Source organism: Benincasa hispida, chromosome 3 (genome assembly GCF_027475165.1).
Source record: "Benincasa hispida cultivar pf3 chromosome 3, pf3_genome.v1.1, whole genome shotgun sequence".
Lineage (NCBI taxonomy): Eukaryota > Viridiplantae > Streptophyta > Magnoliopsida > Cucurbitales > Cucurbitaceae > Benincasa > Benincasa hispida.
Window position 1 is genome coordinate 2,264,233 of NC_143480.1, and position 27,585 is coordinate 2,291,817.

Here is a 27,585-nt window from a genome sequence, read left to right on the forward strand (position 1 = left end):
ACACCTCTGGGGCCAAGAGAAAGTATGTGGCGCCACATCGTTCAAGCCCTGGATTTAGCCCTTAAGGGAGCCATCTATCTACTTACCCCTGCCTCAAGGAAGGAGTGAATTCCATCTTGTGTAGCTCAGTTCCCAGCTCTCAAATCAGATGAATCCCCAAAATGGTAGGTTTGAATCGGCGACCTAGCCATTCGCACCCATACAAATCAAAGGACCGCCCTCAATGGCAGGAGTTCCCTACTCACTCAGGATTGAGGTCATGTTACCTATGGTCATCCTAGTGAAGTGAAGTCTCTGTCATGAACGGTGTTATATAACGAGACATTAACACTTCGTAGTTAGGTCTTATACAAACTCTTTATATAGGACGCCCCTGCTCGTATGTCCCCAAAATGAATGATCAAGATCAGACCATCTGTGACAAGTCACAACACTTATGACCATTCCACAAAGCGGGTCGCATCTGTAGTGTTACCAGGATAAGGTTTCCCTCCTTTATCCATTTACTACAGACCATTTTGGTTATCACTCAAGAAATGATCCACTTGTATGTCACCACATACATGCTTGAGTCACATACAGATAACCAGGGATTTTATGTTTATTGGTTTGTGGTAAAGCAAATAAAACAATTAACCGAGCAAAATACAAGATGTGAAGTGAATATCATATATTAACAACACAAGTGTTCGTATATACTGTTTACAAACTACAGGACACGAGAATTTAGGGCATCAACCCCAACATAGGCATGTTCGAAAGCATCTGGACAACCCCATACAGTGCGGGAAAGCCCTAGACAGTGCCAGAACATGCGAACATCGGCTAGACGGCCCCACACAGTCTCAGAAGACTCTAGAAGGATCTAGAAGGTGTCGGAACATACCGGATGATTCTGGAAGGCTCATGGAATATCTAGAACGACCCAACATCAATACACTTGTACATATTCTAGATTACTCCGTAATGGTCTAGTATTGTCTAGAGGAGTCTAGAATGTTCTTGTATATACTTGGAAAGATGTAAAAGGGTCTAGAATAACCTAGGGACATTTCTAGGACTCCTTGGAGTGCCTAAAAACCTCCATGGCCAACCTTAAGGGAGCCTAGGTTGGTGAGGGAAAGTATAAATAGCCCAAAGGGGCATCTCATTTGTACATAGGCAATTCAATCAAGCAATATTGCAACATTCTCAAACTCCTTCACGCCTACCTAGTTACGATCCCTTCCTCTTCGTGCCTTAGCCATTTTTGAACCTCTAAAGACTTACTTTGAGTTTCATTAAAGCTCGATAACACCCCAGTGCCGCACGCTTAGCCACTGAAATCAATCGGAGCGTGACAGGTGGTATCAGAGAAACGATCTCGAACCTAGGTACCCCTTGACAACATTGCTGCGCATATGGCAACAGGGGAGGGACATGTATCCCCTTCTGAATAGGTCATTGAGGGACCAGTCACTTGAAGACGAAAGAAAAATCATTCCCCAACCAAGTGCTTGAAATCTAAAGGACTGGCCGTGTGGGAACACATGGACACCTGCATTACCGCCCTTGAGCAAGGCTTGGAAGATGTTCAGTTGACAGTTGGTAGGTTGAGCGACGATTATGTTGCCCTTGTGCAGGAGAATGCCGAGGTAACTTCAGCGGCCCGCGATATGATTGAGGAACTTGACCATGCGTTCAGGAAGGAGATTAGTACTCTCACTATCGAGGTAGCCGACTTATGCAAAGCACTTGAAGGTAAAGTTCAAGAACTTTACTCTCAAATGGATAAAATTCGAAATGAATGTAGAATCTCTCGAACCACTAGTGGCCTAACATCCACTAATTATAACCCCGCTACACCTAGTGCGACTATGCTCAAGGTACCCAAACTGGATACCTTCAATGGCACATGCAATGCCACAATGGTTGAAAATTTCTTATTCGGTCTTGAGCAATATTTTGAAGCTCTAGGAGTGTCAGACGATAGTGCCCGAATAAGTAATGCTCCTACCTTCTTTCATAATTCTGCCCAACTATGGTGGCGGCGGAAGCATGCCAAACATGAACGGGGATTATGTAGCATTAATACATGGGAGCAGATTAAGACAGAACTACGGAAGCACTTTGTCCCTCACAACGTCGATATGGAGGTACAAGGAAAACTGAGGAGATTGAGGCAAACTGGGAGTATTCTTGACTATGTCAAAGAATTCACCACTCTCATGCTCAAAATTGAAGATCTATCTGAGAAGGATGCTCTCTTTCACTTTAAGGATGGCTTAAAAGACTAGGCACGGGTAGAATTGGATAGGCGCAATGTCCAGACGTTAGATCATACAATCCCTGCCACTGAAACGCTCGTCGAATACTCGTCTCAAAACAAGGGGAAAAAGCCTGGTCCGAGTAAAAGTGGGGGAGATAGGCCTCATCAGAAGAAGGATCAACATAAGAAGGATGGGAAGAACTCAAAGACATCCTTTGAAAAGCATGAGAATGTTGGGATTGGTGTCCTAATTCTCCCGGAGTCTCATTGTTTTGTAAAGATACACATTTTCAATGAATAAAATAAGTGTTATTTAATTCTGGAATTTACTCATATCCAATACACAAAGCTCCTTGGTTATCTTATGTGAACTTAAGCATGTATATGTGATATACAAGTGGATCATGCCTTAAGTGATAACCTAAATCGGTTTGTAGTATAAGGATTAAGGTGGGATACCTGATCCTGGTGCCACTACGAATACAGCCCACTTTGTAGAGGTTTGCAAGTGTTGAAAACTACTACAAATGGTTGTTCCTGACCATTCGTGTGGAGACGTGGACCGGAGGTGTCCTATACTGAGACTTTGTATAAGACTTGGACCACGAGATGACTAGACTCTATATATAAAGCCATTGATACTAGAGACTTGCATCTCACCTTAATGACCATAGGTGACAGACCTCAATCCTGAGTGTTTTAGGAACTCCTGCCTTTGAGGGCGGTCCTTTGATTAGTATAGGTGAGAGTGGCCAGATTGCCAACTCAACATGCCTACCTTTTTGGGGTCTTGTCTGATCTGGGACCTAGGAACTCAATTCACAATATGGAATTCACTTCTTTCCCGAAGCAGGGATAAGTAGAGAGATTGCTCCCTTAAGGGCTGATTCTAGGGCTTGAACATAGTGGCCACAACTTCTTTTTGGAAGAGAAGACTCAGTTATAGTAGGACTATGATTTATGTTCATTAGAGGGATCAATGGTACTTAAGAAGGCAGATGTAACTACAGAGGCATAACGGTTATTGGCCCAGCTGTACTTACGAGCGATGTATGAGATACAACTAGTGGAGAATTGCTGTAAATGAGATTTACATTAAGTACCATGGAATAGAAAAAGAACTATGGTTTATTTGTTTCATGAGATGAAATATTAAAACTATAGGTTATAAATATAGTGTGATAAGTTGGTTATCATTTATGTTTATATTAATTATTATTAGATAATTAATACTTTTTCTTTTAAATAACCAAAGTAGTGGGTGGTTATTGGATCATGGTAACCGTGAGTTTAAAAGGAAAGTGGTTTCCTATTTTGAATAAGAAGTTTTTTTACAAAAGTTTAAAAAAGAATTTTGAGTTTTCTCTCCAGCAAAAAGAAACTCATGGAAGTCGTCAAGTAAATACAGATTTACTAAACGACGGCTGGGCAAGCTAAACGATTGTGCAGTGTTTACTAAACGATCGCATAGCTTTGCTAGACGATTGTTGGCCCAAGGTACACGATTGTGTAGAATCTGTACGCGATAGACCGAGCTAAATGATAGAGCTAAACGATCGCATAGCTTTTGCTAGACGATCGCATAGTTTTATCTAAACGATTGGGCATTGACCTATACGATAGGTCTTCACATCTCCCACTTGCCCAGTTGTGTACTCGATCGTTGTTTTCTCCGCTCGTCTAAATCACACCAAGTTCGAACAGAGCCTACCCCCTAGTTGCTCACACTGAGAATACTAAGGTTGCCTTGTTGGTGAAGTTAGACTCAACTCGACATCGTCGAGGTTTTCTAGAGGCCGTTCGTGTCGCTGAGGACGAGCGCGGTGTTTGTTTATGTTGCGGAGGAGATCGTGACCGAGGAGATTGTTGAGGACGAGTGCGAAGTGTTCGTGCGGTGTTGTGGTTGTGTAGATCGGGCGCTCGTGGTTGCTGTTGTTCGATCAGAGTGTGCATCGGAGCGTGGAGACGATTCTGCATATGTGTGTAGAGTTTCCCTCTGTACATTTGGTATTTGTTCATGGTGTAATTTCTCTGTATATTTGCATAACCATTTGTTTTGAAGTCGATTGTAAATATATTGTTGATTCATGATTGTAATTTGGCTAATGCTAAGCGATGGGGTAAATCGTTTACCATAACGCGTGGCGTTAGTTGTGCGATCGCATAGGCGCTGGAGGTAGACGATCGTAGTGGAAGCATGCGATGCTCGTCGTTTAGTAGAAGGCACGCGCGTTAGACGATCATGTAGTTAGCAAGCTTTATCGCTTAGTTACTACCTATGCAATCGCATGGATGTGATACGGAGGTGCTGGCTAAGCGATCGCTTAGGCGATGGTGCTTCGCGGCATCGTAGTCGCTTAGACAATCACGGAAGGCGGGCGTCGTACGAAGCATGCTAAGCGATCGTGTACTTCAGGCTTCATTGCTTAGTAAAGGTACACAATCATGTAGTAAAAGCTCAACGATCATTTGGATTTTTCTAGACGATCGTATAGTAATGATAAACGATTGTTTAACTCTGGGAGTGCTGGTAAGCGATAGAGCAAAGAGTTTGTTTTATTGTGTAGACGAACGCAGGGTGCTTAATACGATGGATGGTTGAAGAAGCGATGCTTTGCCGAGCAGTTCAAGACTCGGTTTGCCTATTTGAACCAGTGACTCCTTGTCTTTGTAATAGTTAGCTTATCTTTTGTGTTTCTAAGGAAATTTCACCCAGTTCATCATCTTTTATTGCTTATACATGTGATGTATGGTGCTTATATGCCAAAGTGTTTGTCATATAGTTAAAAACCCACCTTAGGTTGTGCAATTATTCATGCATCATGTATTATAAAATTGTTATAATATTGCATGAAGAAATTACTTGAAAGCATGTGCATGCATCATGAAATATAAGAGTTATATTTTGCATGCATTAAGCATTATCATGCATTATCCTTTTATTATAAATGTTATAGTCTAAGGGTGAATGGAAGCATGTTTTGCTTGTTTCATTGCGATTTTGTATAAGTGTTATATAAAAGAAGTAGCAATGAATGGACAATGCATTGAGCATGACACTTAGGCTGTTTATAATCATTATGAATGGCTTACATGTGTTAGCTTAGCATTGTGGTTGTTTCCATTTATAAGTTTTATAAAGGAAACTAGACTTAAAATCAATAATTCAGAGTTGCATGCGGACTTAGGGTGAACTCAAATTTTGTAAAAGTGTTTTACAATTGGATTGAGGTAGACCTAAGTTTAAATGGTTCTAAAGAGTTTAGTAACCTAGATTAATCTTTTAAAATCGGTTTAATAGGATTAAATTGATTGGAATAAAAGATTAAATTTGTTGTAAACCTATCTATAAGGGACCTTTTGTCTATGGCAGGTTCTGGCTAGGTTGGGGTTCTTATGTTGACGGAAACATAACACACTACATGGGAACCTACCTGGAAAGGTGAATTAGATAGATTTTCAACAAGCATACGACAATTTGGTCAAAGACTCCGTTAAAGAGTTTAATACATCTGTAGTGAGGAGAGTTCAACTATCGGTCTTTAGTAGAGTGCCTGACAGTTAACGGATGGTGGATCTCGTGACTAAAGAGTTTAGTCAGTTATTCATGTACCATTAGAGCTTCGGATCTACAGGTCCATGAGGTCCCCTTGGTAGCTTGGATTCTGTTGAGGATCTGTTCTTGGTATTGATTTGAAATGTTCAAATTGACAAGAGGTATTTTTATTATATATGATATAATTTGCTTGATGTATGAGATACATCTAGTGGAGGATTGATGTAAATGAGATTTACATTAACTACCATGGAATAGAAAAAGAACTATGGTTTATATGTTTCATAAGATGAAATATTAAAACTATAGGTTATAAATATAGTATGATAAGTTGGTTATCATTTATGTTTATAATAATATTAATTATTAGATAATTAATACTTTTTCTTTTAAATAACCAAAGTAGTGGGTGGTTATTGGATCATGGTAACCGTGAGTTTAAAAGGAAAGTGATTTCCTATTTTGAATAAGAAGCATTTTACAAAAGTTTGAAAAAGAATTTTGAGTTTTCTCTCCGGCGAAAAGAAATTCACGGAAGTCGTCAAGTAAATACAGATTTACTAAACGACGGCTGGGCAAGCTAAACGATCGTGCAGTGTTTACTAAATGATCGTATAGCTTTGCTAGACGATCGCTAGCCCAAGGTACATGATCGTGTAGAGTCTGTATGCGACAGACCGAGCTAAACGATCGCATAGTTTTTACTAGACGATTGCATAGTTTTATCTAAATGATTGGGCATTGACCTATACGATAGGTCTTCAACATCTCCCACTTGCCCAGTCGTGTACGCGATCGTTGTTTCCTCTGCTCGTCTGAATCACACCAAGTCCAAACAGAGCCCACCCCTTGGATTCTCACACCGAGAATACCAAGGTCGCATTGTTGGTGGTGTCAGACTCAACTCGACACCGTCGAGGTTTTTTGGAGGCCATTCGTGGTGCTGTTGAGGCCGTTTGTATCGTTGAGGATGAGTGCGGCGTTCGTTCGTGTTGCGGAGGAGATCGTGACCGAGGAGATCATTGAGAATGAGTGCGAAGTGTTCGTGCGGTGTTGCGATCATGTAGATCGGGCGTTCGTGGTTGCTGTTGTTCAATCAGAGTGTTCATCGGAGCGTGGAGATGCTTCTGCATATATGTATAGAGTTTTCCTCTGTACATTTGGTATTTGTTCAAGCTGTAATTCCACTGTATATTTGCATAACCGTTTGTTTTGAAGTTGACTATAAATGTATTGTTGATTCATGATTGTAATTTGGAATAGTCTTGCTTACGCTGCTCACGAAAATCTCGTTTTCGATTTCCTTCATTATGTTCATTAGAGGGATCAGTGGTACTTAAGGAGACAGATGTAACTATAGAGGCATAACGGTTATTGGCCCAGCTGTCCTTACGAGCGATCTGTGAAGGGTTGTCGTACTGCTGATTAGTTAAGATGGACACATAATATATCTATAGTGAGGAGAGTTCAGCTGTCAGTCTCTAGTGGAGTGTCTGGCAGTTAACGGATGGTGGATCCTGTAACTAAAGAGTTTAGTCAATTATTCACGTACCGTTGGAGCTTTGGATCTACAGGTCTATGAGGTCCCCTTGGTAGCTTGGATTCATGTTGAGGATCAGTTCTTGGTGTTGATTTGAAATGTTCAAATTGACAAGAGGTATTTTGATTATATATGATATAATCTGATTGATGTATAAGATACATCTAGTGGAGGATTGATGTAAATGAGATTTACATTAAGTACCATGGAATAGAAAAAGAACTATGGTTTATATGTTTCATGAGATGAAATATTAAAACTATAGGTTATAAATATAGTATAATAAGTTGGTTATCATTTATGTTTATAATAATATTAATTATTAGATCATTAATACTTTTTCTTTTAAATAACCAAAGTAGTGGGTGGTTATTGGATCATGGTAACAGTGAGTTTAAAAGAAAAGTGGTTTCCTATTTTAAAAAGAAAGTTTTTGCAAAAGTTTTGAAAAGGATTTTGATTTTTCTCTCCAACAAAAAGAAACTCACGTAAGTTGTCAAGTAAATACAGATTTACTAAACGACAGCTGGACGAGCTAAACAATCGTGCAGGTGCGAGCTAAACAATCGTGCAATGTTTACTAAACGATCGCTGGCCCAAGGTACACGATCGTGTAGAGTCTGTACGTGACAGGCCGAGCTAAACGATCGCATAGCTTTTACTAGACGATCGCATAGCTTTATCTAAATGATTGGGCATCGACCTATACGATAGGTCTAAGCCATCTCCCACTTGCCCAGTCGTGTACGTGATCTTCTTTCCTCCGTTCATCTACCTCATACTAAGTCCGAACAGAGCCCACCTTATAGATTCTCACACCGAGAATTCCAAGGTCGTCTTGTTAATGGTGTCAGACTCAACTCCACACCGTCGAGGTTTTCTGGAGGCCGTTCGTGGTGCTGTGGAGATCGTTCGTGTTGTGGAGGAGATCATGACCGAGGAGATCGTTGAGGACGAACGCAAAGTGTTCGTACGGTGTTGCGGTCGTGTAGATCGAGTGTTCGTGGTCGCTGTTGTTCGATCAGAGTGTGCAACGGAGTGTGGAGACGCTTTTACCGATGTTCGTATAGAGTTTGATCTCTGTTCTTCTGTATTATTCATGCTGTAATTTTTCTGTATAATTGTATAACTGTTTGTTTGAAGTCGACTGTAAATGATTTGTTGATTCATGATTGTAATTTGGAATAGTCTTGCTTCCGCTGCTCACGGAATTCTCGTTTCCGATTTCCTTTAATTGGTATCAAAGCCAGGTTCTCTGATATTCCAAATTACATATTTGAATTGAATGCTTTTTACAGTCGCAGTGGGTTTCTGCATTTATAATTAACCGTTTTCTACATTTATGGATGAATTTGATGAACGTTTCGGGTTTTAAATTGTCTTTTTGTTAAAGTTTTCAGTATTACAAAGTGTTAATTGTAAGGGCCCCTATGTTTTTGGGCAAAATTAAATTTTTGAGTTTGTAATTCGAAAAGTTCGAGTTCGTCGAGTCGTTCGTGATGAAGCTTCGGCGCATGGCGATGCAGTTCTCAACGAAGAAGAAGATCAAGTGTTGGTCGGATCGTATAGCCTCAGGTAAACGATCATTAGGATTTAACTAAGCGATCGTTTAGATATTTTTTTTTCTTTTAGATGATCATATAGTATTTTCTAATCGATCATTTAGCTAATGCTAAGCGATGTGGTAAATCATTTACCATATCGCGTAGCGTTGGTTGCGCGATCGCGTAGGCGATTGTAGTGGGAGCATGCGATGCTCGTTGTTTAGTAGAAGGCGCGTGCTAGACGATCGTGTAGTTAGCAAGCTTCATTGCTTAGTTACTACCTATGCGATCGCGTGAATGCGATACGGAGATGCTAGCTAAGCGATCGCTTAGGCGATGGTGCTTCGTGGCATTGTAGTCGCTTAGACGATCGCGGAAGGTGGGCGTCGTGTGGAGCACGCTAAGCGATTGTGTACTTCAGGCTTCATCGCTTGGTAAAGGTACACGATCGTGTAATAAAAGCTTAACGATCGTTTGGATTTTTCTAGACGATCGTATAGTAAAAGTTAAACGATCGTTTAACTCTGGGAGCGCTAGTAAGCGACAGAGCAAAGAGCTTGTTTTATCGTGTAGACGATCGGGGGGTGCTTAGTACACGATGGATGGTTGGAGAAGCGATGCTTTGCCGAGCGATTCAAGACCCGGTTCACCTGTTTGAACCAGAGACTCCTTATCTTTGTAAAAGTTAGCTTTCTTTTTGTGTTTTATGGTAATTTTACCTAGTTCATCATTTTTTATTGCTTATACATGTGATGTATGGTTCTTATATGTCAAAATGTTTGTCATATAGTTAAAAACCCACCTTAGGTCATGCAATTATTCATGCATCATGTATTATAAATGTTATAATCTTGCATGAAGAAATTACTTGAAAGCATGCGCATGCATCATGAAATATAAGAGTTATATTTTGCATGCAGTGAGCATTATCATGTATCATCCTTTTATTATAATTGTTAATACTTTAAGGGTGAATGGAAGCATGTTTTGCTTGTTTCATTGCTGTTTTGTATAACTGTTATATAAAAGAAGTAGCAATGAATGGACAATGCATTGGGCATGACACTTAGGCCGTTTAGAAGCGTTATGATTACCTTGCATGTGTTAGCTTCTTGTTGTGGTTGTTTCCGTTTATAAGTGTTATAAAGAAAATTAGACCTAAAATCAATAATTCAGAGTTGCATGCAGACTTAGGGTGAAATCAAATTTTTAAAAGGGTTTTAAAATTGGTTTGAGATAGACCTAAGTTCAAATGATTCTAAAGAGTTTAGTAACCTAGATTAATCTTTTAAAATAGGTTTAATAAGATTAAATTGATTGGAATAAAAGATTAAATTTGTTGTAAACTTATCTATAAGGGCCCTTTTGTCTAAGGTGGGTTCTAGCTAGGCTGGGGTTCTTAAGTTGACAGAAACGTAACACCCCTACCTGGGAACCTACCTGGAAAGGTGGATTAGATAGATTTTCAACAAGCATGCGACATTTTGGTCAAAGACTCCGTTAAAGAATTTAATGGATGATGATCAAAAGTTGTTCAACTATCCAAGGTAAAAGTTACTCTTGGGAAAACCTAAAATCACTTAGTTAAAATCCTTAGCCGTATTTTTTCTAAGTAAACTAAACCCTAGGTTATAAAATACTCAGTGGGAGGAGGAGGCGTATCAGATATGTCTATGATTCCACTCACGTTTCTCCCTGTATGTTCACACTATGAGATTCATGCTTGGCCTCGAGATGCCCTAGGATGCATCCCCTTTCGGATGGTGTTTGCATGAGTCAATATGAAGGTAAATAGAGAGAGTATTTATAGTAATTGGGTGAAGGGTGTGTGCCAACACATCCTATGGTCTCTATCATTGGTTCACACCATGAGATCATTCTGTACGCCCTCGTGTCGCCTTCGATGCGGCCCCCTTCGGATGGGTTTTGTGAAATTGGTCAATATCAAGGTGAACTCCAGAAATGGATAGGGTCGCTTTAGGTTTTGCCCCAATCGGATTTTTTCCCTTCGGATTGGCCATTTGGGACGGACCTCGATAACTTGTAGAAATACAAGTTATTTATACTATGTATATTTAGATATTATGACTAAAAGAAGGAAATGCATCGATAGTATACAAATTGGCTAAGAAATACGAAAATTATGAAATATCGTAAATACACCCACTAACCCATTGCGATGGCGAGATAGAATATTTCAGTTTCAATTTTGCAGAAAATAAGTCACCGCATACATTCGTGGCTCGAAGACAAGATAAATAATGCATATACATCGCATTGCGCCCATCAATCAAGAACGAAAAGATGATCAACACAATGACAGTGCATGCGACAATCGATCAAGAGCTTTAGCGATCAACGCAATTTCAACCGCATGCGGTAATAAAAAACAACACCGCATGCGGCGATTGATCAAAGATGTGAAGAGCAATGCATTTGCGAAGGATTCTGACAAGTGTGCAGCTTTTAGTTGTGCATTTCTAACGAATTGATTGTGTAACAGAAGGAATTTTCCATTCTGCCATTTTAGAAACTACCATAACTATACAGTGGGGACCACAAATTCAAAGAGCCAAGGTCTCACCTATAAATAGCTTCTTCAAATTCACTGAAAGATATACATGTATACATAGAGATGTGCATATATTGATTCTGAGAGAGAGGTTGGTCTGAAGCGACTGTCCAGAGTAAATCCGGGAGAACCACAAGACAAGGCTGAGAGGTGAGTCTCCGAGCAGATAATTCTTCCAATTCCCATAGTTGAAGCTCTATGCGAAGGTCAATTCTACCGGCAACGCGAACCTGAGAGGGAAGATTTCCTCTCCACCACATCTACACGCCGGCAAGCACAATCTTCGATCGGGATCTGTGTCAAGACGTTGACACTCATTCCGTATTTGTTTCTATCCTCTATTTCATCTTTGTATTAATCTTCTGTAATCTCTCATTCACAACATGTATCAAACGCTTAATTTTAGAATTAAATGTTATCTTCGTCACCATTATCATCTCTCTATCTCCTTCCATACATGCATAATCCATTTTCTCCATGATATGTTCTTAATCTCCGGATAAATAGTAAGAATTAAGCGAGTAAGTTAATTTATATTAAGGAAATAATTAAGTTTAGCTAAAGCATGCTCGATGGCACCTTCACCTGTGAGAGCAGAAATGAAAATGTTATTCCGCCTATCGAGAGAAGGTTGGAAGAATGCATTAACTAAAGCGAGAAGTATTTCCAAAGATGGAAACAATCTTGCGTTCATCACGTTCATCCCTGTTTCACCATAGAGATATGGGAATGCGGCCGATCACTGAGAGGTGTACGCCAAGGGAAAGCGGAACCTTAGTTGCGTCCTTAACATGATTGACAAACTTGCGATGTGTTTACTCTTTACTTTTTCTCTTTCTACTTCATGCATAAGACTTGCCATCGCATACATCAATTCTTTGTACAATTTCACAGTCAGTTCTCGACCTCAGTATCATGTATCATGTATCTTGTATCATATATCATAATAGTTTAGGACTTTACTTTATCAACGCATTTTTACTTTCACCGCAATTTATATTTTTGTATACACCAACATTTTTTATTCATTGTTAAAACCGGTCGCATGTATCACATTAGTATCATATTAACAAAAACAATCCCCGTGTTCGACCTCGAATCATTCTGAGAAACTTGTGTTGGAATTATACTTGGTTTCAGCGCAAAGAAACTTGTGATACGCACTACTTCATCGCATACTACAAGCATATCATTATCAACGCATATAATTAGAATGAAGTATCGCATAAAATTCTCTTTATCGCAAAGCACTTGAGCACATTTAGCACATCATTCGTTTCATTCACCAGCCATGCGTAGAGTAAATAAAGAGATTAAATTTATGTCATCAAGTTTATGGCAACATGAACTTGAATCATTTTCATCATCAGTAGTGTGTATAAGCGATACATAACAAACACATCATAACATTTCTTCCCCCTAATCTTACAACCTCTAGGTGAATCATGCCTCGAAGGCAAGATGACCAAACGACCTTTTACTGGAAAAGGTTACAGAGCCAAGGAAGCCTTAGAGCTTGTACATTCAGACCTCTGTGGTCCGATGAATGTTAGAGCTTGAGATGGTTATGAATATTTCATCTCTTTCATAGATGATTATTCAAGGTTTGGGTATCTCTTCCTAATGCAACGTAAGTCTGAAGCTCTTGACAAGTTCAAGGAGTATAAGGCTGAAGTTGAAAACTTGTTAGGTAAGAAGATAAAAACACTACAATCTGATCGTGGTGGAGAGTATATGGACCTCCAATTCTAGAACTATATGATAGAACATCGGATTGCATCCCAACTCTCGGCCCCTGGTACACCTCAGTAGAATGGTGTATAACAGAAAGAAGAAACAGGACCTTGTTGGACATGGCTCGATCTATGATGAGTTATGCTCATCTTCCAAACTCGTTTTGGGGTTATGCAGTGCAGACTGCATGTTATATCCTGAACAACGTTCCCTCGAAAAGTGTTTCTGAAACACCTTTTGAGTTATGGAGAGGCCATAAAGGTAGTTTACGCCACTTCAGGATTTAGGCTGTCCGGCACATGTGCTAGTGACTAACACAAAAAAGTTGGAACCGCGTTCGAAGGTTTGCCTCTTTGTGGGCTACCCCAAGGAAACGAGAGGAGGATACTTCTATGATCCAAGTGAGAACAAAGTGTTTGTTTCCATTAATGCTATCTTCTTGGAAGAAGATCACATGAGGGATCATAAGCCACGAAGTAAGCTCGTTTTACGTGAGATCTCAAGTGAGACTGAGACTGCTGATGGTTCAACAAGAGTTATTGAACAAGCCGACGGATCAACAAGAGTTGTTGAGGTCGGAACGTCTAATCAACCAGCTCAAGAGTTGAGACTGCCTCGACGTAGTAGGAGGGTTATGAACCCAACGGATCGCTACATGGGTTTGACTGAATCCCAAAACGTCATTACGAATGATGGGGTCGAGGATCCGTTGTCTTTTAAGAAAGCAATGGAAGATGTTGACAAAGATGAATGGGTTAAGGCCATGAACCAGGAAATGGAGTCTATGTACTTCAACAACGTCTGGGAGCTTGTTGATCCACCTGATGAGGTAAGACCTATTGGGTGTATGTAGATCTATAAGCGAAAGAGAGGTGTAGATGGAAAGGTGCAAGCCTTTAAGGCTAGGCTCGTGGTAAAGGGTTATACCTAAGTTGAGGGAGTTGACTATGAGGAAACTTTCTCACCTGTTGTCATGCTTAAGTCTATCCAAATTCTCCTGTCCATAACCACATTTTATGATTATAAAATATGGCAAATGGACGTCAATACTGCCTTTCTAAATAGTAATCTTGAGGAGACCATCTATATAACTCAACCAGAGGGGTTCGTAGTTCCAGATCAAGAGCAAAGAGTTTGCAAGCTCAATAGATCCATTTATGGACTGGAACAAGCATCTCGATCTTGAAACATCAGATTTGACACTGCTGTCAAGTCGTTTGGCTTTGACCAGAACGTTGATGAGCCTTGTGTCTACAAGAAGATCATCAACAGGTCAGTAGCTTTCCTGGTACTGTATGTGGAGGATATTCTACTAATTGGGAATGATGTAGGATATCTGACTGACATTAAGAGTTGGCTAGCTGCCCAGTTCCAAATGAAAGATTTGGGTGAGGCACAGTATGTTCTAGGGATCCAGATCATTCGGGATTGCAAGAACAAACAGTTAGCCCTATCTCAGACATCGTACATTGATCAAATGTTGATAAGGTACAAGATGCAGGATTCCAAGAGGGATTTGTTACCTTTCAAGCATGGAATCATTCTGTCTAAGGATCAATGTCCTAAGACACCTCAAGAGGTTGAAAAGATGAAACAGATTCCCTATGCTTTTGCTGTAGGAAGCTTGATGTATGCTATGTTGTGTACCAGACCCGACATTTGCTATGCAGTAGGGATTGTCAGTCGGTATTAGTCCAATCCAGGATTTTATCACTGGATGGCGATCAAGACGATCCTTAAGTATATTCGGAGAACGAGGGACTACATACTTGTGTATGGAGATAAGGATCTGATCCTTATATGATACACGGACTCTGACTTTCAAACTGATCAAGATTCTCATAAATCGACATCGGGGTCAGTGTTTACTCTGAATGGAGGGGTTGTAGTTTGGCGAAGCATCAAGCAAGGATGTCACACCCCCTCCCAGGCCTTAAACCCCTAAGACCGGGAAGGGAGCGTGAGAGTGATTATAACCCTTCTAAGACAATATTTGTACTAACTATTGTTTTTGCTATTTATTATAATTACAATGGGTTTACAACATTTACCTATTTATCTATACATGTAATCAATAGGTTTTCATTATCCCACCTATTAATCTATACAACCAATTAAAAGGTTACAATACTCCACCTATTTATCTATATATGTAATTTAATTCTCTTTTCAATACTTTTAACACATGATCTGAGCCATGCCCCGAGAGTTTACCGAGCTTTTAGTTGATGGTGGTGGGTGGTGGACTCTTTGTTGAATGCTCCGCTCCGCTACCCGGGGGGGGGGGGGGTTTAGGATAACAATTTTGAAGAGTATGAGCTACTAAGCCCAGTGAGTGGTTCTTTTAAGATGAAAATCATGATTTTGGGAAACCAATCACATGTTGGCACTCACACTGAACTTAAGTGTAATCAATGGCATAATCACGCAGCTACTAATTTGTATTCCAACATCAACACATAGCAATCATATTCTATCATCAAACAATACAATCACCTATGGAAACCTTCCTATGACCCTAATTCCCACCAATGTGCACATCGACCATTTTATTTATCCCGCTAGTCATGCTTAGGTACTTGACCATATTTCCCGCCGGTCGTCATCGACTATTATTTCCCGTCGACCGAAGCCGACCAATTTTCCCGCCAAGCACCTTTTGTTAAGCATGCTAACCACATCCCGGGGCATAATCGTAGTTTCCATAGTTACACACAAACAATATCATGGCTTCACAGTATTTACGATGCACTTCTCTTTTAACTTAAAGTAAATATTCACAATGGATTCTACTGTAATGCTTGCGAGAGATGAAGGCAAACCCTATAATTCATAGGATAGCAAATTCTAACACCTCAAGACTGTGATGTTCAGGTTATACAACTATAATATTCACATTACGTAATGATTAATCAAAGACACAGTGCTAACAAAGAAGTATAACACCCACAGTACATCAAGCTACTCACTGTACTTTCTGACTAACAAAGCACGTACTATTCACCAAATATACTGACTTGACCCAACTATCATGCTAACAAATGATGCTCTAGAGTGACATAACATTTACCACGCATACTAACCTAGAAAAATTATCATGCTAGTAGGGATGGTATTTTCTCATGCAACATAATATGCATAACATCTACTGAGTTACTAAAAGCAATGTAACACTCACAATAAGCTTTCCCTCTTAGATGGAAATTTGGGCAGCACCTCTCTCGAGCTTCTCTCTTTTAAACTCACAGAACTACCTCACTCTCTCCACACGACTATTACTAATGGAATTTGTTTGAGAATGAGTTTAATTCTTCAGCCAAAGCCTTCTATTTATAGTCGTTTTCAACTCTTCTCTATGTGACAACACATCCTACAAGTGGCCTCTTTTAAATTACTGTGGTTAACTGTGCTTTTAAGTTGTCTAATTTTAAGTTTGCTAACCAAAATTACTCCTATGGCATGTAATCTTGGCCGTACATTTTAATCCCTAAGTTTCTGCATAAAATCTTCTTTTGCCACCTAAATTGCTTAATTTTTTTTACTTAATTATCAAAAATATCAAAGATCGCATTACATTCTTTAAAACACAGCATTCTGTCCAAATCTCGCTCTCTCCGCTCTCGCTCTCTCCAACGTTCTCGCTCATTTGGCTCTTGGCAATGTCGCTCTCTCCATGTTTCTCGCTAAGAATCTCGCTTTCTCCAGCCTTCTCACTCATTTGGCTCTCGGTAGTGTTGCTCTCTCCATGTTTCTCGCTAAGGATCTCGCTCTCACCAGCCTTCTCGCTAGCTTGGATCTCGGCAGTGTCGCTCTCTCCCATTCTCTCGCTCAGCCAGTCTCGCTCTCTCCCATTCTCTTGCTCAAATCTCGCTCTCTCCATTCTCTCCAACTTCCTCCAATCTCGCTAGTGGGTTACCCTCACTGCTTGCGACACGTGGATTCCACTTTTCTTTTTAATTTCTATCTTACCCCGTACACTGATAATTAATTTTCACCTCCAAATCTCCCAATGAACAGTCTCCGTACAAAAGGTATCTAAATTCTTCCCACCTTCAAATTATTAATTTCAACCTCCCAAGCCTTCCAATGAACAGTTTCTAAACAAAAAGTTATCTAATTTCCTTTGTCCCCCGAATTCGCTAGCTTCCAACTCCCTTATTAATCTTCCTTGATTCTGCCCACTTATTCATAGCTATCTATGCTATTGTTGGATAATTATTAATAAATTTCTTAATTTATCAAATCTTCCCCTAAATTCCACCCAACTTCCTCTTAATTTAATTTATATTTTTCATTATATTTTCCTATATTTTCAGTATTTTATTTTTTCCCCTTCTTTCTGAATTAAGGTTAGGGTTTTACATTTATCACCCCCTTAAAAAAAATTTCATCCTCGAAATTTGAAACTTAATTCACACCAAGGTTTTATTTAATAACTTATAGTTTTATTACACCACAACTTTTATTCTACTCTCCAAATACTTTTTTTTTTTCCTTTTCCCACTACTGCTCTATTGTCGTTTCTTTCTTGATTTATTCCATATAGTTGTCCCAATGTCTTCTTCCCAGTTTCTTCTTTTCTTTCTCCTACACTTGTAGTTGTTGGCTTCACTCCCTGGTTGTTTTCTCGTCGTGTATTTTCGGCTTCCAAATTTCTCAGTTGGGGACATTCCCGTGTAAAATGTCCTGGTTCGTCATAATTATAACATGTACGTGTTTGTCCTTGGGTTTGCTCCCAACATCTTCCCTGGTGATGTTTATTTCAAGTTGAGCATCTAGGTTTTTTATTAATGCTCACCAGTGATTCCCTTAATCGGCTTTCTCGTTCCGGGTCTGTTTTGGCATTGGTGACTCTTCTTCTTTTCCATCCACTCATGGTTTCCACCTTGGGGATACAACTTCTTAGTTCTTTCTTTCACCACCGACTCATTAGGGATTCTTTTTTCGAGTCTATTTCTTCCGCCGCCAAACTTCTTTTTACTCGCATCGCAGCTTCTATTAATTTGGAAAATTCTCCCCATTGATTGGTTACTATAACCGCAGTTCGAATTTCCTGCCTTAATCCTGATTGAAATCTTCGACAACGTTCCTTTTCATCCGTTATTATGTTTACAACATACTTAGATAGCTCTGCATACTTTAACTCATACTCCGCTACAGTCATGTTCCCTTGCATGAGTTGTAGGAATTCCTCTTGCTTCATATCTCGGTATGATCTGGGATAAAATCTTTCGAAAAATGTTTCTCGAAATTCTCCCTAACTTATCCCCTCCTCTTCTCCTCTTCTATTCTTTAGTAGCTTCCACCAGTCTTCTGCCTGTTTTTGTAGTAAGAATGTGGCAAGGCTTACTTTACGGTTTTTAGGACATCTCATGACCTGAAAACATTTTTCTAACTGGTTCATCCAGGTTTCTGCATCTGCAGGGTCTTTGGTTCCTTCAAAGGTTGTGGCCCCTAGAGCTTTTAATCGCTCTATCCCATACTTCTTTTCGGGATCAGGTCGTATAAATTCTAGACTTGCTTGAAGTGTTTGGGCAAATTTATCTACTTGTTCCTCTTCCCTGGATTTTTCTCTTTGATGACTCGCGGTACTTTCATTTCTGGAAGGTTGTCTCGTTCCATGTTTCCCACCTTTCGGCATTTTGTCTACAATTATTCATACATTAGATCAGACATAGGTTACTAACACATAATTTTATTTATAAACAGGGGTTGGATCTATATACTATTTATAGTAGTAAATTTCTTCCAGTGGTCTATGGATTTCTGGATAATCCTAGGTTATCAAAGGTTGTTGGATTCTTTCATTTCTCCACATACACCTTTCCTAAACATGCCCCAGCTGCTTGCAGAAAATGCAGAATTGGTAGATTTCTTCTTCCTGCAAGTTGTAGGGGGTTTTCTCCTCAAATTGTATCACGATCCTCCACGGAATATCTTGCTTCCCTACACGGGCCCACTCTTGATCCGTTGTTAGTTCAGGCAGTACATGGCTACTCCCCGAACCCGACCCACCGGTTAGCTTCCATTGGTATCTCGCTTCTCGCGATCTCTTTTGGAAAGTGTAACAAGTTTTACGGATGTGGCCCATCTTGCCACAACCTTAGTAGTATCTAATTCCATTCACACATACTCCCCCATGTTTCTTTCCACGGCGTGGACATCCCATTCCAGATCGGGATACCACGAGATTTGTATTGTTTACAGTGATGACACTATTATTTATGTTATTTTCAAAGTTTTCAGGGTTATCCTCTGGATTAGCATTGCGAGTCCCATCCTTCGTTCTGGAGTCATTCCTCCACCAATTCCTTCTGCTCAGATCCATTTCCTACAGTAGACATTTTCCAGGTTACTATTTACTAGTCATTTTCCACTTCTCCCATTTTATTTTATTTTATTATTATTTTTTTTAGAATTCCTTATGTCCATCTATTATTTCCTTTTCCTTAACCCCCCCCCCCCCCCCCCTTTTTTTTAATTTTATACCAGGTTTTCCTCATATAGTTTATTATACCCAAGTGTTGACTTATCCTAACTTTTATTACTTGGCTTTTCATACCTTAGGTAAGCCTTTTCCTGAGACCGTTTTGGCTCTAAACTTATCCTCTCAATTATATTTTACCTTATTTTCCTAGATCCCTTTTATTTATGCCTAGGCTAGACTCAATTTTTATTCTTAATTTTTTTCTCCAGGTTTTTCGTAAACCTTTGCCCTGATACCCAGTTAGTATCAACTTAAATTTTTATACTCAATCTCGTCCCAGGTATTAAGTATACCTTTGCTCTGATACCAAGTTTTCACACCCCTTGCTCGATCTTAGGGGTTTAAGGCCTGGGGGGGTGTGACAAAGGATGCATCGCGGACTCCACTATGGAAGTCGAATATGTAGCGGCTTGTGAAGCAGCTAAAGAGGCTGTTTGGCTGAGGAAGTTCCTTACAGATTTGGAAGTTGTTCCAAATATGGATTTTCCTATCACTCTTTATATGATAACAGCGGGGCTGTGCCAAATTCGAAGGAGCCTCGGAGTCATCGTCGAGGTAAGCACATAGATTGAAAATATCACTTGATCAAGAAGATTGTGTGTCACGATGATGTGATAGTCGAGCAGATCGCATCGGAGCACAACGTTGATGATCCCTTTATAAAGGCCCTCACGGCTAAAGTGTTCGAGGGTCACCTAGAGAGTCTAGGTCTGTGGGACATGCGGCATCTTGTCTAGGGCAAATGAGAGATGATATTGGGGTATGCCCTAGTTTATTGTATTTGTACATTTTTATATTGTATTGTACATTAGTCTCCTGAGTCATTAAAACAAGTGGGAGATTGTTGGTATTGGTGTCCTAATTCTCCCGAAGTCTCATTGTTTTGTAGAGATACACATTGTTCAATGAATAAAATAAGTGTTATTTATTTCTGGCACTTACTCATATCCAAGACACAAAGCTCCTTGGTTATCTTATGTGAACTTAAGCATGTATATGTGATATACAAATGGATCATGCCTTAAGTGAAAACCTAAACCGGTCTGTAATATAAGGATTAAGGTGTGATACCTGATCCTGGTGACACTACGGATACGGCCCACTTTGTAGAGGTTTGCAAGTGTTATAAACTACTACAGATGGTTGATCCTGACCATTCGTATGGAGACGCGGAGCGGGGGTGTCTTATACAAAGAGTTTGTATAAGACCTTGACCACGAGATGACTAGACTTTGTATATAACATCGTTGATACTAAAGACTTGCATCTCACCTAAACAACCGTAGGTGACACGACCTCAATCCTGAGTGTTTTGGAAACTCTTGCCTTTGAGGGCGGTCCTTTTATTAGTATGGGTGAGAGTGGCTAGATTGCCAACTCAACATGCCTACCTTTTTGGGGACTTGTCTGATCTGGGAGCTGAGAACTCAATCCACAAGATGGAATTCACTTCTTTCCCAAAGCAGGGATAAGTAGAGAGATTGCTCCCTTAAGGGCTGATTTCGGGGCTTGAACACAGTGGCCACAACTTCTCTTTGGAAGAGAAGACTTAGTCATAGTAGGACTATGATTTATGTTCATTAGAGAGATTAGTGGTACTTAAGGAGACAGATGTAACTATAGGGGCATAACGATTATTGGCCCAACTATACTTACGAGCGATTTGTGAAGGGTTGTCACACTGCTGATTGGTTAAGATGGACACATAATATATCTGTAGTGAAGAGAGTTCAGCTGTCGATCTTTAGTGGAATGTCTGGCAGTTAACAGATGGTGGATCCCGTGACTAAAGAGTTTAGTCAGTTATTCATGTACCATTGGAGCTACGGATCTATAGGTCCATGAGGTCCTCTTGGTAGCTTGGATTCATGTTGAGGATCAGTTCTTGGTGTTGATTTGAAATGTTCAAATTGACAAGAGGTATTTTGATTATATATGATATAATCGGATTGATGTATAAGATACATCTAGTGGAGGATTGAAGTAAGTGAGATTTACATTAAGTACCATGGAATAAAAAAAGAACTATGGTTTATATGTTTCATGAGATGAAATATTAAAACTATAGGTTATAAATATAGAATGATAAGTTGTTTATCATTTATGTTTATAATAATATTAATTATTAGATAATCAATACTTTTTCTTTTAAATAGCCAAAGTAGTGGGTGGTTATTGGATCATGGTAATCATGAGTTTAAAAGGAAATTAGTTTCCTATTTTGAAAAAGAAGTTCAACAAAAGTTTGTAAAGAATTTTGAGTTTTCTCTCTGCGAAAAGAAACTCACGTAGGTCGTCAAGTAAATAATGATTTACTAAACAACGGTTGGGCGAGCTAAATGATCGTGCAGGTGCGAGCTAAATGATCGTGCAGTGTTTACTAAACAATCACATAGTTTTGCTAGACGATCGTTGGCCGAAGGTAAACGATCGTGTAGTGTCTGTACGTGACAGACCAAGCTAAACGATAGAGTTAAACGATCGAATAGCCTTTGCTAGATGATCGCATAGCTTTATCTAAACGATTAGGCATAAACCTATGCAATAGGTCTCCGACTTCTCCCACTTTCCCAGTCGTGTATGCAATTGTTGTTTCCTCTGTTCGTCTGCCTCATATCAAGTCCAAACAAAGCCCACCCTTTGGATTCTCACACCGAGAATACCAAGGTCGCCTTGTTGGTGGTGTCAGACTCAACTCGACACTGTCGGGGTTTTCTGGAGGCCGTTTGTGGTGCTGCGGAGGAGTTAGTTTGTGTTATGGAGGAGATCGTTGAGGATGAGCGCGAAGTGTTTGTGCAGTGTTTGTGCGGTCTTGCGATCGTGTAGATCGAGTACTAGTGGTTATTATTGTTCGATCAGAGTTGCATATCGGAGCGTGGGACGTTTCTGTCGATGTTCGTATAGAGTTTGATCTCTGTTCTTCTGTATTGTTCATGTTGTAATTTCTGAAAATATTTGTATAATCGTTTATTTGAAGTCGACTGTAAATGATTTGTTGATTCATGATTGTAATTTGGAATAGTTTTGCTTCCGCTGCTCACGGAAATCATTTATGATTTCCTTCAGAGAAGCCTCAGAATAAAGGTCAGTTCTCTAAACCCCCTAAACCTTGTTTCATATGCGATGGGCCTCACTGAACAAGGGACTGTCCCCATCGAAAAGCTATGAATGCTCTAGTAGGTAAATTTAGCGAAAATGAGAATGCGGGTGAATCGGTAGCCATGATTGGGTCACTCCAACAGTTAGCCGCTCTCAGAAAAGTTGCCTTCTCTATGCTGATACCCTAATAAATGGGAAGGCTGCGATGGCCATGCTGGATACTGGCGCCACGCACAACTTCATGGTTTAAAGGGAAGCTAAGAGGCTCGGCTTTAGCCTCGCAAAGGAACAGGGTACCATAAAGACAATCAATTCAGGCGCTAGGCCCATATGATGAATAGCCAACGTCGTTACGATAAAACTTAAAGATTGGACAAGTACGATGGACTTTACTGTTGTATCTATGGACAACTTCAAGGAAGTCTTCGAATTAGCTGTTTTCAATAGCGCCCTTGCATTCCTTGTTCCTTTTTCAAAATCATTGGTGATCCTGGAAGAACGTAAACTTTGAGTAGTTCCATTAAAAAGTAAAGAGAAGTCCACCAACATGATCTCAGCTATGCAATTTAAGCGTGGGATTACCAAAGGCCAAAGCTTCGTATTGACCTCAGCAAGGGCCCTCGGTGAAGAAGAGGAAAGCGAGGATGAGTCAGGTCAGTCCCCTATCCATACGTGCATACAACAGATCCTTGATGAGTATCAAGATATAATGTTTGATGAGCTCCAAGGAAACTACCCCATCGGTGAGGGGTAGACCATGAAATCGAGTTAGAACCAGGCGCTAAACCACTGAAAATGGCCCTCTACCGCATGGCACCATATGAGCTTGAAGAATTAAAAAGACAATTCAAAGAGTTGCTCGATGTAGGGTACATCAGACCCTCAAAAGCCCTTGTCAGTGCCCTAGTACTCTTCCAAAAGAAGAAAGATGGGTCTTTACGACTGTGTATCAATTATCGGGTGCTTAATAAGGTCACAGTCAAGAATAAGTACCCAATACTTTTAATAGCCGATCTCTTTGATCAGCTTGGTCAAGCCCGATACTTCAGCAAGATCGATCTTCGGTCAGGGTATTACCAAGTCAGAATCAAAGTAGGAGATGAAGCTAAGACCACGTGTGTGACTCGGTATAGAGCTTAGGAATTCCTAGTCATGCCCTTCGGTCTGACCAATGACTCGGCTACTTTTTGCACGCTAATGAATGAGCTATTTCATCCATTCTTAGACAAGTTCGTAGTGGTTACTTGGATGACATCGTAGTTTATAGCCAAACCCTTGAGCAACATGTGCATCACTTAACTCAAGTCTTTCAAGTACTTCGAGAAAAGGAACTGTACATCAAGAAGGAGAAATGCTCATTTTCACAAACGGAAGCAGATTTCTTAGACATTGGATCAAAGATGGGAAGCTGCGGATGGACACAACTAAGGTACACGTAATATAGGTCTGGAAACTTTCTTCTAATATTCCTGAATTATGGTTCTTCCTAGGCTTTGTCAATTACTATAGACGTTTCATCTTGCTATCGCGGCACCCCTCACCAATCTACTAAAGAAGAATGAAACGTGGGATTGGTCGAAGGAATGCCAAAAAGCCCTTACAGAGCTCAAGGAAACCATTTCTCAAGAACTGGTTATGATACTACCCGATTACTCTAAGCCCTTTGAAGTACACACCGACGATTCAGACTATGCTATTGGAGGAGTACTAATGCAAGGCAGGCACCCAATTGCATACGAAAGCCACAAGTTGAATGATACCGAGCGACGATACACTATCCAAGAAAAAGAGATGATGGCTATTGTCCATTGTCTAAGGACATGGAGACATTATCTGCTAGGTAGCAAGTTTACGATAATGACAGATAATATTGCTACCAACTATTTTGAGACACAAAATAAGCTATCACCATAGCAAGCTCGGTGGCAAGATCTCTTAGCCGAATTCGACTATAAACTCGAGTACAAACCTGGCTCTTTGTGCCTAAATGGGGGAATTTGTGAAAGAATATCCTCAAAGAGTGCCATGATTCATTGTGGGTTGGACACCCGAGACTAGAAAGAACGCTCGCCCTTGCCCAAGATAAGTACTATTGGCCGCGAATGAAGGATGACATAGAGACATATGTGAAAACTTGTCTCGTCTGTCAACAGGATAAGATAGAACAACAACAACCGGCTGGCTTACTAGAACCACTGCCCATTGCTGAGAAACCATGGGAAAGTATCACCATGGATATTATTATGGCCCTACCTAGATCGAAGGATTTTGGAAGCATAAAGGTGGTAGTAGATAGGTTTAGTAAATACGCCACCTTCATTCCCTGCTCGGCTGATGTGAAATTCGATGAAGCAGCACGAATTTTCTTCAAGAACATTGTGAAGCTATAGGGAATACCCAAGAGCATCATCAGTGATCGAGACCTCTGCTTCACAGGAAAATTTTGGCGAGAATTGTTCAAACTAATGGGGACAGACCTAAACTTCTTAACAAGTTTCCATACCCAAAGCGACGGACAAACAAAAACAATTAATGCACTGCTCAAAACATACTTAAGGCACTATGTTAGTGCCCATCAGAAAAATTGGGTGGATCTTCTTGACATTGCCCAATTTTCTTACAATCTTCAAAGGAGTGAGTCCACTAGGAAAAGTCCATTTGAAATAGTAATGAACTGCCAGCCCAATACTTCGAGTGTCTTGATAGCTGCTTATAAAGAACTAAACCCTTCAGCTTACAAGTTCGTCAAAGAATGGAAAGAAGAACAAGACATCACTCGAGTATATTTAGAAAAATCTGCATCGCGCATGAAGAAGTGGGCGGACAAGAAAAGGCGCCCTAATGAATACCAAGAAGGAGACAGAGTAATGGTGAAATTAATGCCAAATCAATTTAAGTCCCTATGAAAGGTGCACAAGGGGTTGGTCAGAAGGTATGAAGGACCATTTCCCGTCATCGCTCGCGTAGAGAAGGTCGCTTATCTTGTAGAATTACCTCCTAAGCTCAAGATCTACAATGTCTTCCATGTAAGCATGTTAAATCCTTTCCATGAAGACATAGAAAATCCCAGCCGAAGCAAATCTACTCGAGCCCCAACGGTTGTAGTAACCGAATATGATAGAAAGGTTGAAGAAATTATGGCAGAAAGAAAGGTAAAGAAAAAAGGGGTTCCCAACTACACCGAATACTTGGTCAAATAGCAGGGATTACCCGAAGATAAAGCTAGTTGGGAGCATGAGGAACTGTTATGGCAGTTCCAAGAGATACTGGAAGAGTATAGAAGAAATGCAATAAGGATGTGTGTGAGTATTAATGGGGGAGAGTGTCACGCCCCACAAAATGGTCCTCAAATTTTCGAAAATGAGCTCATTGCCATCCGCCAAGAAGAGCCCGACAAGCTCGTGACACCCCAGGAGATTTGGGCAGGACACCCGCGCACATCACCTTAGGCGCACATACGCATGCGTGTCGTGCCAGGCACGCCCGCCAGAAACGACTTGTGCAAGGGCCTGCATGCCCAGCTACTCGAAAACGCATGGTAATATCTATCTGCACATCAGACACCCAAGCACAAGCGCACGCACATCCCTGCACGCGTGCCCTTCGAATAAGAAGGCGCGCGGTAGCCACTGTGCGCGTGCCCATGACCTAGACGCATCTGGATAGACTTGGAAGCCACGGGAAGCCTCTAGGCATGTTCGAAGCATCTGAACAGCCCTATACAGTGTAGGAAAGGCCTAGACAGTGCCAGAACATGCCAACATCAACTAGACGGCCCCACACAGTCCTAGAAGGCTTTAGAAGGATCTAGAAGGTGCTAGAACATACCAGATGATTCTGGAAGGCTCATGGAATATCTAGAATGAGCCAACATTAACACACATGTACATACTCTTGATTACTCCGTAATGGTCTAGAATTGTCTAGAGAAGTCTAGAATGTTCTTGTATATACTTGGAAAGATGTAAAAGGGTCTAGAATAACCTAGGGACATTTCTAGGACTCCTTGGAGTGCCTAGAATCCTCCATGGCCGACCTTAAGGAAGCCTAGGTCAGTGGAGGCAAGTATAAATAGCCCAAAGTGGTGTCTCATTTGTACATAGGCAATTAAATCAAGCAATATACCAACATTCTCAAACTCCTTCACACCCACCTACTTACGATCCCTTTCCCTTCGGCCTTAGCCATTTTTGAACCTCTAAAGGCTTTGTTGGAGTGTCATTGAAGCTCGATAACACCCAAGTGCCGCACATTTAGCCATTAAAATCATTCGAAGCGTGACAAGTGGTATCAGAGCAACGGTCGCCTAATCATTCTGGAGAATATAAACTTTTTCTAATCACAAATTCTACATTTATTTATTTATAGTTTGAAGTTCTTAATATTCTATGAGATTATTTTGTTTTTTTTTTCGATTGAAGTATTTTATTATTTTATTATTATTTAAATCATAGGACAGATAATATTATTAGATAATTATGTTTAAAGTTACTATACGATCGTATACCAAGTGCTACACGATCGCTGAGCTATACTACACGATCTCCTAGTTGAAGTAGACAATGAAACGCTACGATGGCTACTCCACGACAGCATCTTTCGAACTCCCACTCTCTAGAGCTCTCTTTCCTCACTACATGATCGCCTACAAACAGCTACACGATCATTTAGCTATTACTATTAGACGATCGCCTTCTCAGAACCTATACGATCGCCTACCTTTTACTATACGATCGTATACCAAGGGCTACACAATCACTGAGCTTTACTATACGATCGGCTAGTGGCAGTAGGCGATTAAGGGC

At 40.3% G+C, this 27,585-nt stretch overlaps 1 pseudogene; it reads left to right on the forward strand.

Moving 5' to 3' along the window:
- The first annotated feature begins 1,529 nt into the window (after nt 1-1,529).
- On the forward strand, nt 1,530-26,185 carry LOC150036946 (uncharacterized; annotated as a pseudogene).
- The last annotated feature ends 1,400 nt before the right edge of the window (nt 26,186-27,585 follow it).